The sequence below is a fragment of the Choloepus didactylus genome, chromosome 14 (genome assembly GCF_015220235.1).
Source record: "Choloepus didactylus isolate mChoDid1 chromosome 14, mChoDid1.pri, whole genome shotgun sequence".
Lineage (NCBI taxonomy): Eukaryota > Metazoa > Chordata > Mammalia > Pilosa > Megalonychidae > Choloepus > Choloepus didactylus.
The window spans coordinates 56,419,132-56,436,087 of NC_051320.1; the positions used below are offsets into that span (position 1 = coordinate 56,419,132).

The 16,956-nt window shown below is 37.2% G+C and overlaps 1 protein-coding gene across 2 annotated transcripts in view; it reads right to left on the bottom strand.

Annotated features, from left to right (window-relative positions):
• ANKRD46 (ankyrin repeat domain 46) overlaps positions 1-16,956 on the bottom strand; it is a 68,493-nt gene that overhangs the window by 19,983 nt on the left and 31,554 nt on the right. Inside the window, exon 2 of one of the 2 annotated variants that reach the window (XM_037803342.1) lies at positions 14,882-14,993. The exons of the other annotated variant lie outside the window; for it this stretch is intronic. The gene's annotated coding sequence lies outside the window, so the exon portion shown is untranslated. The remainder of the gene's footprint in view (positions 1-14,881; positions 14,994-16,956) is intronic. 2 annotated transcript variants of the gene reach the window in all.

Below are 16,956 nucleotides of genomic sequence, written 5' to 3' on the forward strand. Positions count from 1 at the left end.
ACTTTCAGTCAAAAGCTGTTAAAAAAGACAAGGGAAGACACTACATATTAATAAAAGAAGAAATCTGCCAAGAGAAAATAACATTAATAAATATTTATGCACCTAACCACAGTGCCCCAAAATACACGTATCAGGCAACACTGGCAAAATTGAAGGCAGAAACAGACTGACAATGATAGCTGGAGACTTAATACACCACTCTCATCAACAAATAGAACATCTAGACAGAAGATCAATAAGGAAACAGAGAGCTTGAATAAATTTAGAAAGACTGAAATTATACAAAGCATCTTCTCTGACCACAATGGAATGAAGATGGAAATCAGTAACAGGTGGAGAACTGGAAAATCCACAAATATATGGAAGTTAAATAACACTCTCTTAGACAATCAATGTGTCAAAGAAGAAACTCCAAGGGAAATCAGGAAATATCATGAGACAAATGAAAATGAGAATACAATATATCAAAACTTATGGGAATCAACAAAGGCAATGCCAGGAGGGAAACTTACAGCCCTAAACATTTACATTAAAAAAGAAGAAAGAGCTAAAATCAAAGACCTTACTGCACACCTGGAGGAACTAGAACCAGAACAGCAAACTAATCCCAAAGCAAGCCTAAAGAAAGAAATAAGATTAGAGCAGAAATAAATGAAATTGAGAATAAAAAGACAAAAGAAATAATTAACAAAACCAAAAGCTGGTTCTTTGAAAAGATCAATAAAATTGACGAACCCATAGCTAGACTGACAAAAAAAGAGAGAAGATGCAAATAAATAAAATCAGAAATGAGAGGGGAGACATTACTACTGACCCCATGGAAACAAAAAGGATAAGAGGATACTATGAACAACCATAAGCCAACAAATTAGATAATCTAGATGAAATGGACAAATTCCTAGAAACACACAAACAATGTACACTGACTCTAGAAGAAACAGAAGACGTCCACAGACCAATTATAAGCAAAGAGATTGAATCAGTCATCAAAAACCTCCCAACAAACAAAAGCCCAGACGAGATGACTTCATAGGAAAATTTAACCATCATTCTAAGAATTAATAACAATCCTGCTCAATTTCTTCTAAAAACATGAAGAGGGGGAGAACACTACCTTATTCATTTACGAGGCCAACATCACCCTAATACCAAAGTCTGCTAAAGAAAACTACAGACCAATTACTCCAGGAATAGAGATATAAAAATCCTCAACAAAAATACTTGCAAATTGGATCCAACAGCACATTAAAATAATTATACACCATGATCAAGTGGGTTTTATGCCAAATATGCAAGGGTGTTCAACACAAGAAAATCAATTAATGTGATACACCATATTAATAAAACAAAGGAAAAAAACACATGATCATCTCAATTGATGCAGAAAAGGCATCTGACAAATTCAGCATCCTTTCCTGATAAAAACAATTAGAAAAATAGGAAATGAAGAAAACTTCATTTCTATGAAAACCCACAATTAACATCATCCTTAATGGTGAAAGACTGAAAGCTTTCCCTCTTAGATCTGGAATAAGACAAGGATGCCCACTGTCACCACTGCTATTCAACATTGTACTGGAAGTTCTAGCCAGAACAGGCAGGCAAGAAAAAGAAATAAAACACATCCAAATTGGAAAGGAAGAAGTAAAACTTTCTCTATTTGCAGATGACATGATCATATATATAGGAAGTCCCGAAAAAGCTAATAAAGAAGTACTGCAAAGTGGTGGGATACAAGATCAACATGCAAACATCAGTAGTGTTTCTATATACCAGTAATGAGCAATCTGAGGAGGATATCAAGAAAAAAATTCAATTTACAATACCAACGAAAAGAATCAAATACTTAGTAATAAATTTAATGATGGATGTAAAGGACCTGCACACAGAAAACAAAACATTGCTTAGAAAAAATCAAAGATGACCTAAATAAATGAAAGGAACTTCCATGTTCGTGGAATGGAAGACTAAATATCATTAAGATGTCAAGTCTACCCAAATTGATTTACACTTTCAACGCAATCCCAATCAAAATTCCAACAGCCTACTTTGTAGAAATGGAAAAGCCAATTATCAAATTTATTTGGAAGGGGAAAGGGCCTCAAATAGCCAAGAACATCTTGAAAAAGAAGACCGAAGTTGAAAGATTTATACTTCCTGACTTTAAAGCATTTTACAAAGCTACAGTGGTCAAAACAGTATGGTACTGGCACAAGGATAGATAAATTGACCAATGGAACAGAATTGAAAGCTCAGAAATAGGCCCTCATATCTACAGCCAATTGACTTGTTTCTTAGTGTCTTTTTTAAAATGCAATTTTATTGATACATTCACACTCTACAGCCATCCGAAGTAAACAATCATTGGCTCACAGTATCATCACATAGTTGTGCATACATCCCCCCATGATCAATTTTAGAAGACATTCATTACTCCAGAAAAGAAATTAAAATAAAAAAGAAAACCCAAACACTCCCATGCCCCTATACCCTCCTATTACTGACCCATACTATTGGTGTGGTACATTTGTTACTGTTGATGAAAAAAATATTAAAATATTACTGCTAACTATAGCCCATAGTTTGCAATAGGTACATTTTCCCCCATTTACCACTTTATTATTATTATTTTTTAAATCTTCATTTTATTGAGATATATTCACATACCATGCAGTCATAGAAAACAAATCGTACATTCGATTGTTCACAGTACCATTACATAGTTGTACATTCATCACCTAAATCAATCCCTGATACCTTCATTAGCACACACAAAAATAACAAGAATAATAATTAAAGTGAAAAAGAGCAATTAAAGTAAAAAAGAACACTGGGTGCCTTTGTCTGTTTGTTTGTTTGTTTCCTTCCCCTATTTTTCTACTCATCCATCCATAAACTAGACAAAGGGGAATGTGGTCCCTATGGCTTTCCCAATCCCATTGTCACCCCTCATAAGCTATGTTTTTATACAATTGTCTTCGAGATTCATAGGTTTTAGGTTGTAGTTTGATAGTTTCAGGTATCTACCACAAGCTACCCCAATTCTTTAGAACCTAAAAAGGGTTGTCTAAATTGTGCGTAAGAGTGCCCACCAGAGTGACCTCTCGGTTCCTTTTGGAATCTCTCTGCCACTGAAGCTTATTTCATTTCCTTTCACATCCCCCTTTTGGTCAAGAAGATGTTCTCCGTCCCACGATGCTGGGTCTGCATTCCTCCCCGGGAGTCATATTCCACGTTGCCAGGGAGATTCACTCCCCTGGGTGTCTGATCCCACGTAGGGGGGAGGGCAGTGATTTCACCTTTCAAGTTGGCTTAGCCAGAGAGAGAGGGCCACATCTGAGCAACAAAGAGGCATTCGGGAGGAGGCTCTTAGGCACAATTATAGGGAGGCCTAACCTCTCCTTTGCAGCAACAGTCTTCCCAAGGGTAAATCCTGTGGTAGAGGGCTCAACCCATCAAACCACCAGTCCCCTATGTCTGTGGTCATGTTAGCAACCATCGAGGTGGGGAAGGCCAATACCCCTGCATTCTCCACAGGCTCCTCAAGGGGGCTCTACATATTTTTTTTTCCTTGTTTTTTTTTTAACTTTTTTTTTTTTTTAAATCAACTGTATGAAAAATAAAAAAATAAAAAATAAATAAAAATTAAAATTAAAAAAAAATACAATAAAAGAACATTTCAAAGAGACCATAACAAAGGAGTAAGAAAAAGACAACTAACCTAAGATAACTACTTCACTTCCAACATGTTCCTACTCTACCCCAAGAAAGTTACCTAACATAGCAACATTTCTGTGAACTTGTTCCTACTATACCAATCAGAAATTAACAGACCATAGTCATTCCTGGGCATTCCCAGAATGTTAAATTTACCTAGGATAGCTTATCTGTTCTTCTTGGATTATTGTTCCCCCTTCCTTGATTGCTCTCTATTGCTAGCTCCCCTATATTCTACATTATAAAACATTTGTTTTACATTTTTCAAAGTTCACATTAGTGGTAGCATATAATATTTCTCTTTTTGTGTCTGGCTTATTTCGCTCAGCATTATGTCTTCAAGGTTCATCCATGTTGTCATATGTTTCACGAGATCGTTGCTTCTTACTGCCGTGTAATATTCCATCATGTGTATATACCACATTTTATTTATCCACTCATCTGTTGAAGGACATTTGGGTTCTTTCCATCTCTTGGCAACTGTGAATAATGCCGCTATGAACATTGGCATGCAGATATCTGTTCGTGTCACTGCCTTCCGATCTTCCGGGTATATAATGAGAAGTGCAATAGCTGGATTGAACGGTAACTCTATATCTAGTTTTCTAAGGAACTGCCAGACTGACTTCCAGAGTGGCTGAACCATTATACAGTCTCACCATCAATGAATAAGAGTTCCAATTTCTCCACATCCCCTCCAGCATTTGTAGTTTCCTGTTTGTTTAATGGCAGCCATTCTAATTGGTGTGAGATGGTATCTCATGGTGGTCCTAATTCGCATCTCTCTAATAGATAGTGAAGCTGAACATTTTTTCATGTGTTTCTTGGCCATTTGTATTTCCTCTTAAGAGAACTGTCTTTTCATGTCTTTTGCCCGTTTTAAAATTCGGCTGTCTGTACTATCGTCATTGAGTTGTAGGATTTCTTTATATATGCAAGATATCAGTCTTTTGTCAGATACATGGTTTCCAAAAATTTTTTCCCATTGAGTTGGCTGCCTCTTTACCTTTTTGAGAAATTCCTTTGAGGTACAGAAACTTCTAAGTTTGAGGAGTACCCATTTATCTATTTTTTCTTTTGTTGCTTGTGCTTTGGGTGTCAAGTCTAGGAAGTGTCCACCTAATACGAGTTCTTGAAGATGTTTTCCTACATTATCTTCTAGAAGTTTTATGGTACTTTCTTTTATATTGAGATCTTTGGTCCATTTTGAGTTAATTTTTGTGTAGGGTGTGAGGTAGGGGTCCTCTTTCATTCTTTTGGATATGGATATCCAACTCTCCCAGCCCCATTTGTTGAAAAGACCATTATGACCCAGTTCAGTGACTTTGGGGCCTTATCAAAGATCAGTCGGCCACAGATCTGGGGGTCTATCTCCGAGCTCTCAATTCGATTCCATTGACCTATATGTCTATCTTTGTACCAGTACCGTTCTGTTTTGACAACTGTGGCTTTATAATAAGCTCCAAAGTCAGGGAGTGTAAGTCCTCCCACTTCGTTTTTCTTTTTTAGAGTGTCTTTAGCAATTCGAGGCATCTTCCCTTTCCAAATAAATTTGATAACTAACTTTTCCAAGTCTGAAAAGTAGGTTGTTGGAATTTTGATTGGGATTGCATTGAATCTGTAGATGAGTTTGGGTAGAATTGACATCTTAATGACATTTAGCCTTCCTATCCATGAACATGGAATATTTTTCCATCTTTTAAGGTTCCCTTCTATTTCTTTTAGTAGAGTTATATAGTTTTCTTTGTATAGGTCTTTTACTTCTTTGGTTAAGTTTATTCCTAGGTACTTGATTTTTTTAGTTGCTATTGAAAATGGTATCTTTTTCTTGAGTGTTTCTTCGGTTTTTCATTTCTAGCATATAGAAACATTACTGACTTATGTGCATTAATCTTGTATCCCGCTAATTTGCTAAATTTGTTTATTAGCTCTAGTAGCTGTATCGTCGATTTCTCAGGGTTTTCCAGATATAAGATCATATCATCTGCAAACAATGACATTTTTACTTCTTCTTTTCCAATTTGGATGCCTTTTATTTCTTTGTCTTGACGGATTGCCCTGGCTAGCACTTCCAGCACAATGTTGAATAACAGTGGTGATAGCGGGCGTTCTTGTCTTGTTCCTGACCTTAGAGGGAAAGCTGTCAGTCTCTCACCATTGAGTACTATGCTGGCTGTGTATGCTCTTTATCATATTGAGGAAGTTTCCTTCAATTCCTACCTTTTGAAGTGTTTTTATCAAAAATGGATGTTGGATTTTGTCAAATGCTTTTTCAGCATCTATTGAGATGATCATTTGATTTTTCCCTTTCTATTTGTTAATGTGTTGTAATACATTGATTTATTTTCTTATGTTGAAACATCCTTGCATGTCTGGAATGAACCCCACTTGGTCATGGTGTATGATTCTTTTAATGTGTCTTTGGATTCGATTGGCAAGTATTTTGTTGAGGATTTTTGCATCTATATTCATTAGGGAGATTGGCCGGTAGTTTTCCTTTTTTGTAGCATCTTTGCCTGGTTTTGGTATTAGATTGATGTTAGCTTCATAAAATGAGTTAGGTAGTGTTCCATTTTCTTCAATGTTCTGAAAGAGTTTAAGTAAGATTGGTGTCAGTTCTTTTTGGAAAGTTTGGTAGAATTCCCCTGTGAAGCCATCTGGCCCTGGGCATTTATTTGTGGGAAGATTTTTTGATGACTGATTGGATCTCTTTGCTTGTGATGGGTTGGTTGAGGTCTTCTATTTCTTCTCTGGTCAGTCTAGGTTGTTCATATGTTTCCAGGAAATTGTCCATTTCCTCTACATTACCCAGTTTGTTGCCATACAGTTGTTCATAGTATCCTCTTATAACTTTTTTAATTTCTTTGGGATCTGCACTTATGTCACCTTTTTCATTCATTATTTTGTTTATATGGGTCTTCTCTCATTTTGATTTTGTCAGTCTAGCTATGGGCTTGTCAATCTTGTTGATCTTCTCAAAGAAACAACTTTTGGAGATATTTATCCTCTCTATTGTTTTTTTGTTCTCTATGTCATTTATTTCTGCTTTAATCCTTGTTATTTCTTTTTTTCTACTTGGTTTAGGATTGGTTTGCTGTTCATTTTCTAGCTTCTTTAGTTGATCCATTAGTTCTTTGATTTTGGCTGTTTGTTCCTTTTTAATATATGTGTTTCGTGCTATAAATTTCCCCCTCAGCACTGCTTGTGCTGCATCCCATAGGTTTTGGTATGTTGTGTTCTCATTTTCATTTGTCTCTATATATTTAGCAATTTCTCTTGCTTCTTCTTTAACCCACTGATTGTTCACGAGTGTGTTGTTTAACCTCCAGGTATTTGTGAATTTTCTAAGTCTCTGATGGTTATTGACTTCTAATTGTATTCCATTGTGGTCAGAGAATGTGCTTTGAATAATTTCAATCTTTTTAAATTTATTGAGGCTTGTTTTATGTCCCAGCATATGATCTATTCTGGAGGAAGTTCCGTGAGCACTAGAGAAGTATGTGTGTCTTGGTGATATGGGATGTAATGTTCTATATATGTCTGTTAAATCTAATTCATTTATCAGATTGTTTAGGTTTTCAATTTCCTTATTGGTCTTCTGTCTGGTTGATCTATCTATAGGAGAGAGTGATGTGTTGAAGTCTCTCACAATTATTGTGGAAACATCAATTGCTTAGTTTAGTTTTGCCAGTGTTTCTCTCATGTATTTTGTGGCACCTTGATTGGGTGCATAAACATTTATGACTGTTATTTCTTCTTGTTGAATTGCCCCTTTTATTCGTATGTAGTGGCCTTCTTTGTCTCTCATAACATCCCTGCATTTAAAGTCTATTTTACCTGAGATTAATATTGCTACACCTGCTTTCTTTCAGCTGTAGCTTGCATGATTTTTTTCCATCCTTTCACTTTCAATTTCTTTGTGTCCCTGTGTCTAAGATGAGTCTCTTGTATGCAACATATTGATGGTTCATTTTTTTTAATCCATTCTGCGAGTCTGTGTGTTTTAATTGCGGAGTTTAATCCATTTACATTCAACGTTATAACCGTGAAGGCATTTCTTGAATCATCCATCTTATCCTTTGGTTTATGTTTGTCATATATATTTTTCCCCTCTCTCTATTAATATCCTTTAATGTACCCATACCAAATCTCTTTAGTACTGAACGTTTCTCCAAGTCTCTCTCTCCTTTGTTTCTCTGTCTGTAGGGCTCCCTTTAGTATCTCCAGTAGGGCAGGTCTCTTGTTAGCAAATTCTCTCAGCATTTGTTTGTCTGTGAAAGATTTAAGCTCCCCCTCAAATTTGAAGGAGAGCTTTGCTGGATAAAGTATTCTTGGTTGGAAATTTTTCTCACTCAGAATTTTAAATATATCGTGCCACTGCCTTCTCGCCTCCATGGTGGCTGCTGAGTAGTCACTACTTAGTCTTATGCTGTTTCCTTTGTATGTGGTGAATTGCATTTCTCTTGCTGCTTTCAGAACTTGCTCCTTCTCTTCTGTATTTGACAGTGTGATCAGAATATGTCTTGGAATGGGTTTATTTGGATTTATTCTATTTGGAGTTCCCCGGGCATTTATGATTTGTGTATTTATGTTGTTTAGAAGATTTGGGAAGTTTTCCCCAACAATTTCTTTGAATACTCTTCCTAGACCTTTACCCTTTTCTTCCCCTTCTGGAACACCAATTAGTCTTATATTTGGACGTTTTATATCATCTAACATATCCCTGAGGTCCATTTCGATTTTTTTTTATTTTTTTCCCCATTCTTTCTTTTGTGCTTTCATTTTCCATTCTGTCATCTTCCAGGTCACTGATTCGTTGTTCGGCTTCCTCTAGTCTTGTACTATGACTATCCAGAATCCTTTGAATTTGGTCAACAGTTTCTTTAATTTCCACAAGATCATCTATTTTTTTATTTAGTCTTGCAATATCTTCATTATGCTCTTCTAAGCTCTTCTTAATATCCTTTGTATCCCGTACTATGGTCTCATTGTTCATCCTTAGTTCTTTGATTAGTTGCTCTAGGGACTGTGTCTCTTCTGTTCTTTTGATGTGGGTGCTTGAGCTTGGGTTATCCGTATAATTTCGTTTTTTCTTATGGTTTAGAATTTTCTGTTGTTTTTGGCCTCTTGGCATTTGCTTAACTTGATAGGGTTCTTTTAGGATTTGTAGACCAAATGAAGTCCTTATCTCTAATTTATCAGATCTACAGCTTCGTGGAGTACATTTTAACTAACCAGCAGGTGGCGTCCACAAGCCACCTGTTCTCCACAAGCCAGTTCTCCCCTGCTTTGCCTTTGTGGTGAGTGGGGGAGTGAGTCTTGTGGGGTCCAATTGGTGTACCAAGCTTGCGTGTGTAGTTGGTGTTGCCTGCCCTGTATATGGGGCGTGTGTCTGGGTGGTCAGGGAGGGGGGTGGCTCTAACAATCAAATCTCTCTGGTGTTCCTAGAGTTTTAAAGCTGCTGCAATAGTCTAATCCTTCAGTTCAGTCCTGCCACAGTTTGTCTCTGCCACTGACCCACAATTCCTTGGTATTGGCATATGGCTCCTGAGACTTGGTATTGGGTCCCTCTTCCAGGCCGTGCACCCCCTGGTCCTCTGTTGAGGGATGACTCTGCTATGTCACAGGTGAGTGCCGTCCCCCCAGGGCGGTTCTGGGCTGCTGGGCTGTGTAGGGAGGCTCCCAGTCTGCTGAAATGATGGCTGAATGGGGCTTTGTTAATTCACACTGCTCTATCTTCCCAACTCTGGGACAACCAGTTGAGGGTGCAGGGAAGGCTAATGTCCACGCCCATTTTTGTGGTGTGTGCGTGTTGTTTGAAGCACTACCGTCACACTGGTTTGTCTGGGGCAGCTCTGGGCTATAGGGCTGGCGATGGGCAGGACTGTTTCCTGTCCTCCAGGATGATGGCTGTGAGCGGACACCCCCCTTTTCTTGGGAAGTTGTGGTGTCCAGTGAATTTTCTCAGCCACTGGATTATTGCCTTTTGTCTCAGAGCTCTCTTAGTTCTGCTCTTGTCTTGACCTGCCCAAATTGCCAAGTCTTTGAGGCTTTCTGTATTGGGCTTCTTAGAGTAATTGTTTTAGAAAACGAAAAAAAAAAAAGATTAAAAAAAAAAAAAAAGCCCTCCTTGCAGATCTAATGGGTTACTGAAATGCTAAGAGACAAAGCATTAGGGCCATTAAGGAAAGATCCAGGAGGCAGAGAGATCAGTTTTTGTTTGGGATTTGCATATGAGCCTCAGGGCCTGAACTCTGCCCTTCCCCTTTCTATGTTCACCAGAACTCCAAAAAGCCTCCGCTTTTATTTTTGAGTTTTTTGTGCTGTTTTTTTCTATGCCTGTCTCCTCTCTGCTGGGCTGGCTTCTCTCAGATTCTCTGGTGTCTGGACTCAGTGTATCTATGGTTGGAGTTTGGATCAGTAGAATGAGTTTCCGATAAGAGCTGCCACTGCATTCTCCCTTCTCCTTCCAGCGCTGACAACCCGTCCTCCCACGGAACTGAGCCTGGCAGGGAGGGGTGTGGGTCCCCTGGCCGCAAAAACTTACAGATTTCGCTGATCTCAGCAGTTCGACGTGTTCATGAGTGTTGTATGAAGTAAGCCCAAAGTCAGATTGCTCTGTGGTGTCCAGTCCACGCAGTTCCTGGCTTTCTACCTACTTTCCTGGAGGAGTAACTAAAACATACAGCTCACCAATCTGCCATCTTGCCCCGCCTCCCTACCTCTTTATTATTAACTCCTTGTAATACTGTTGTACATTTGCTCTAGTTCAGGAAAGAACTTTCTTATATTTGTATAGGTAATCATAGACATTGTCCACCACAAGAATCACTGTGTTATACATACCCATGTTTTAACCTCCAGCTTTCCTTCTGGTGAAATACATGACTCTAGTTCAACCTAGTTAAACATTCTGTACATATTAAGCAACTACTCCCCATTCTTTAGCCTCATTCTATATCCTGGTAACCTACATTCTATATTTTACGTCTATGAGTTTACCCTTTATAATTAGTTCACATCAGTAAGATCATACAACATCAGTTCTTTTCTGTCTGACTTATTTCACTTAACATAATGTCCTCAAGGTTCATCCATTCTGTTGTGTGCTTCAGGACTTCATTCCTTCCTACTGCTGAATAACACTCTATTTTATGTTATACTACATTTTGTTTATCCATTCATCTGTTGATGGATACTTGGGTTGTTTCCATCTTTTGGCAATTGTGAATACTGCCACTATGAACATTGGTGTGCAAACGTCTGTTTGCATGCCTGCTTTCAGATCTTTCGGTTATATACCAAGTAGCGATATTGCTGGGTCATAAGACAATGCAATACTTAGCTTCCTGAGGAACCATCAAACCATCCTCACAGCGGCTGTATCATTTTACATTCCCATCAGCAGTGAATAAGTGTTCCAATTTCTCCATGTCCTCTCCCACACTTACAGTTTCCTGTTTGTTTAATAGCGTGCAGCCAATTAATTTTTGACAAAGCTGCCAAGTCCATTCAATTGGGAGAAAATACTTTAACAAATGGTACCAGGAGAACTGAATAACCAAATGTAAAAGACTGAAAGGGTCCCCTATCTCACACTATATATAAAAATTAACTCAAAATGGATCAAAGACCTATATATAAGAGCCAGTACCATAAAACTCCTAGAAAAAAAGGTAGGGAAGCATCTCGAAACCTGTGTTAGGCAATGGTTTCTTAGACTTTACAACCAAATCATAAGCAACGAGGGACAAAATAAATGGGACCTCTTCAAAATTAAAAAAGTCCTTTGTGCATCAAAGGACTTTGTCACAAAAATGAAAAGACAACCTACTCAATGGGAGAAAATATTTGGAAGCTGCATATCTGATAAGAGTTAAATATTCAGAATATATAAATAAATCCTACAACTCAACAATAAATTGACACACAACCCAATTAAAAAATGGGCAAAAGACCTGAAGAGATATTTTTCCAAAGAGGAAATACAAATGTCTGAAAAGCACATGAAAAGATGCTTAACATCACTAGCTATTAGGGAACTGCACATCAAAACCACGAGATACCATTTCATACCCACTAGAATGGCTACTATTAAAAAAACAGAAAATTACAAGTGTTGGAAAGGATGTTAAGAAAAAGGAACACTCATTCACTGATGGTGGGAATGTAAAATGGTGCAGCCGCTGTGGAAGCCAGTTTAGCAGTTCCTCAGGAAGGTAACTATAGAATTACCATATGACCTGGCAATGCTGCTAGTATGTATATATCCAGAAGAACTGAAAGCAGGAACTTGAACAGACATTTTCACACTGATGTTCTTGCAGCATTATTCACAAACGCTAAAAGATGGAAGCAATGGAAGTGTCCATCAACCGATGAATGGATAAACAAAATGTGGCATATACATACAATGGAATATTATTCATCTGTAAAAAGAAATGAAGTCCTGGTGCATGTGACAGCATGGATGAACCTTGAGGACATTATACTGAGTGAAATATGCCAGACACAAAAGGAGAAATACTGTATGATCTCATTGATATGAACTAATTATTACAAGCAAAGTCATAGAATAAGAATCTAGAATATAGGTTACCAGGGGCTGGATTGGGGGTAGAGAATGGGGAGTAGATGCTTCATTTGTACAGAATTTCTATGTAGGTTGACTGTTAAATTTTGGAAATGGATGGTGGCTTATGGTAGCACATTATTGTGAGTGTAATTAAGAGCAGTGAATTATGTAAGTGAATGTGTTAAAAGGGGTAATTTCAGGTCATATATGTTACTAGAACAAAAATAGAAAGATAAAACATAGGAGTGTATAACACAGTGAAACCTACTGTAGATGCTGGACTATAGTTAATAGTACAAGTATAAGAACATTCTTTCATGAATTATAACAAATATACAACACTAATCCAAGGTGTTAATAATAGGGTGGTATATAGGGAAAAATGCAACTAATGTCAACTATGGACTATAGTTGATAATACTACTTTAATATTCTTTCATCAATTGTAACAATGGTACAACACTAATGTAAAGTGTCAAAAACAGGGGTAAACCTGCAACTTCTCTAAAAAAAATTTTTTTAAAGGATGTAAATAACAGGATCCTTAAACTTCAAAGAACTACCCTTTATATAGAAATGCCATTGCTGACAGGTATTCTTATTTAATACAAGGCAATTCTCTTTCATATACATACTATATTTGAGATAGACTATATGGTAAACAGAACAGTGCTCAAAAGTTAACTAAGCCAAGCAGGAAAAAACTGCTAAGATAACCAAATTTGTACTCAATAAGTCCCTGCTAGAACACTGCGTTTACAGCATAAACTTCAAATTTTAATAAAGAGAAAAGCTAAGGAAAGTAACAAATTAAATTTAAAAATTGGAAATATCATGGAATCTATTCAGATTATAGTACTATTCCTATTTTGCTCATTCGTGGTTATCTCAATACCTGATTTTGCCACACTCCCACTGTGAAGTCAGAGAGAGGAGGAAGAGCAGGTCTGTGGGGGAACATACAGGCAGAGCCAAAGCAGCAGTCCCAACTGGGTTCATGCCAATCTCTGCCCTCTCTGACTAACACCAGTTAGGCCATGCTGCTTCCACTGATACCTCCCTGACCAGCAGAATGCCTGGATTCTCAGGATATTCTACTCTACCTAGCTCTCCTGGCCAAAGTGCAAACAACTAGTTCTCTCTCTCTCTTCTCCTTGGTTCATTTAACAAGAAGTTAAAGACTGTCAAATATATCTCAATAAAATGAAGATTAAAAAAAAATAAAGACTGTCAAAAGAAATTTTATGGGAAATTAAAAGAGAAAATAAACCAAAAGAAGACAACAAAAAACACAGAGATTTAAGTGTTCATAGAGATGGCTTACTTATTCTAAGGTTACAAAGCTTAATTGTAGCCAGGCTTGGCTTGCACAGCTTATCAGGCAAAGTCCTTTCTTTTGTGAACACTGATGGGACTGGAGCTAGACCAAGCTACTCCATGTGCCTCACCTCTGGAAAGCAAGACTGCTAGCTGAGTCTGGTGAGATTCTTGTCCCCTACTCCTTTTAGTCTGGTTTCCCAGCAGAACCACTGTCCCTCTAGTCCTGGGCTACCGTACACATAGCTCTGCAGCTACAGTGAAACCCATAGGCACTCTGTACAAAGGGAAAATAGTAACATATATTGACAGCCTGTTCTGAGACAGGCATCAGATGAGGGGTTTTTAATGAATTTACTTTTCCTAGCAACTTCATAGTAAGGTTTATCACACATGAATTTCAGTGAGGAGCCACTGAAGGATTTTAAGGCAAAGAAATGGCATGGTCTTATTAGTCTTTCAAAAAGATTACTTGGATGGCAATATGGAGGGGTTAGATTGGAGAGGGTCAAGTTTGGAGATAGGTAGATAACCAGTAGGTCATTGTAGTAATCTAGGCAAGAAATTACAAGAGTCTGATCTAACACAGTGGCAGAGAAAAGGGGCATGCTGGAAGGGGCTTTAGGAAACAGAATTAGCATAACTTGATGACCTGTCGAATATGAAGGGTGAGAAGATGTCATTAAGGATGATTCTAAATAAGGAAAATTCTGCTTATAATAAGAAATACAGAAATCAAGATAAAATAAATGACAGATTATAATACTAATAATTTTTAAAGAAATTTACCCAATGAGAACAAATAACTTAAAAAAAGTCAAGAATTACTGTTTGAGGGTAATATCCCTATTTTCCTCTACAATACCCTAAATGAGATAAAGCACGCCAATCTTTTTAAAAATAAAATACCAAATATCAAGTGCTTTTCATGAGGTAACGTGTTTCAGCTAAATTCTGTAATAATGAAACACAATCTACTTGGTGTTTTTGGTTCAAACACAGTAAGAATTTTTGTGGTTTGCAGACTGGGATTCTTCTGAGTGTTGGCTCAGAAAAAGACAGGCTTTCTTGTCTATTTTTTAAATGAGAAAAAGTATAGTATATTTCGTGAGTTTCTCTGTGTCCTTGAGAAACCTTATCCTCAAATTTAATAAGCCCAATGATAGATAACATTTTTCATCTTGATCACAGAACTGCATTTGCCCAAAGCAAGGCCACAGTTCATTTAAGGTTTCATTTACTGTAAGGAAGTCCACAGTAGAAAGTACTCACAAAGCCTTAAGAAGAACAGATCTTTTTTTTTTTTTTCCAGTGGTCACTCAGCAGTTTCTCTGAATTCTTGAGATGGTTCAACAAAATATCCAGTAATGTGCCAGAGCAAGATCTACAATAAATAGAAAATTCATTTTAACAAAGGTGTATGTGAAAAAGGACTCACTATTCTATTAAATACAGACAGTCTAACAGGACCTGTAGAGATTCTCCAGAAAATCTGTCAGTGAGGCATCAACTTTTGAGGCTGGCAAAGCATGACAAGTAAAAAGTAGTGTAAAGGAAGAACACAAAGGGCTTCATAAAGAGCTACTCTGTTGCTTCACACAAGAAAGAATGGACAGAAAGCTAAAAGAAAAACAATAAATTATGTGCCATCATTAGAGAACAAACTCTAAGATTGTTTGGAATTCAAAATTCCTATTTTCATCTTATACATGGGGACTAGATCCCAGATTAGTCCACCAAAGCATTTTTAGAAATAAATGTTATTTGTAATGGGAAAAAAAAGTAAAAATAGCCAATACTTATGTTAAAGCAAAGAGGATTCATTTAAGAACAAGTATTTCTAATCCATCTTGAATGCTGGTACTTAAATCCCCTCCTGAGATTGTCCCCTTTCTTTCCTTTTCAGAGTGAAAAACTGTCCCGAATTTATCCACACACTCTGTGCCCCTCCTTAACAGTGGTGGCACCTGACCTTCACGCTTTTGCTGGGTGGCTTCTACTCTGGTTCTGCCTCTGTGCACTGAGAAAGACTACAAGGGTACACTGTCTGCCCCACTGACTCTGCTCCTGCAGATCGTGGAAACAGAGGTCATGGGGCATGCAGTATGGACTACCAAAAAACAATATTAATTCATTAAACAAATATTTATTGTGTGTCCAAAATGTGCCAGATACAATGCTAAATGGTGGGATATGAAGTTTAAATCCCAAAATTATGGGTCAGATTGAAACTCATGTAAACTTTTTACTGGTCATTCCTGCTCACTGTTATCAAATCCCTTTACATGGATTTATATAGGAAAATAACTATGGTATTTTATGAAGCTCCATTTATAATAATATAAGTCGGGATGGTGTCATAAGGCTATCAGTGCTAGCCTGGAATTGATGACAATGGCCAAAAAACTGTATGAAGGACCTGTTCCATGACAGTGTCAGTAAGTATCATGATGGCATGACAATATGCAGACAATCTCCTATCCTCAACTTTGAAGAGTTTTCTGCAGTTCTATAATACAAACTTCATATCACTGGGCCATTTAATTCAATTTTCCTAAACAAATATTCCGAATTCACCTAAAGCCTAGTACTTTTCCTCTCTCATCCTGACCACTGAAGCTGGGTCTTCATGTCTAACATCTCTTTATAATGCATAATTTGGCTTTACTTTTCAATGTTAAAATGATGCAAGGGAGTGATTCTGAAGACAGGTTTCACATTAAAAAAAGAACAAGTTTTGCTTATCATTTTGAGATGGAATTATAGACTATATAGTTATTTCCCAAAATAACTAGTTTCCTCAAATTCACAAGACAATGCTTCCGCCATTTTCTTTTGAAATGACAAGCCCCCATAATACACTTGATCAAATTACAGATCTATTTATATGATTTCATGCGTAACATTATACAAACTCATTATCCAATTACTAGAAATCTTCCCCCAAAATTCTAAGACCCCCATTAGACCTAAATGACTAGAAAACTATCAACAGCTTCCCTAAGAAGTTATAATGTGAAAAACCATCAGAAAACATATTAACTGTTATCCAATGGATGAAGAGGACTAAACATTTTTTAAAAATTGAAATTTTTATTTTGGGATAATTGTAGATTCACATGCATTTCTAAGAAACGATACAGAGGTCCTATGTAAAATTTACAACAGTTTCCCCCAATGGAAACATCTTGTAAAACTATGGTACAATATCACAATGAGCATATTGCCATTGATAGGGTCAAGATACAGAACATTTCCATCAGCACAAGGACCCTTTGTGTTACCCTTTGACAGCCACATCTACTTCTCTCCTGCCCTTAACCCCTGGAAACCACTAACTTGTCTTT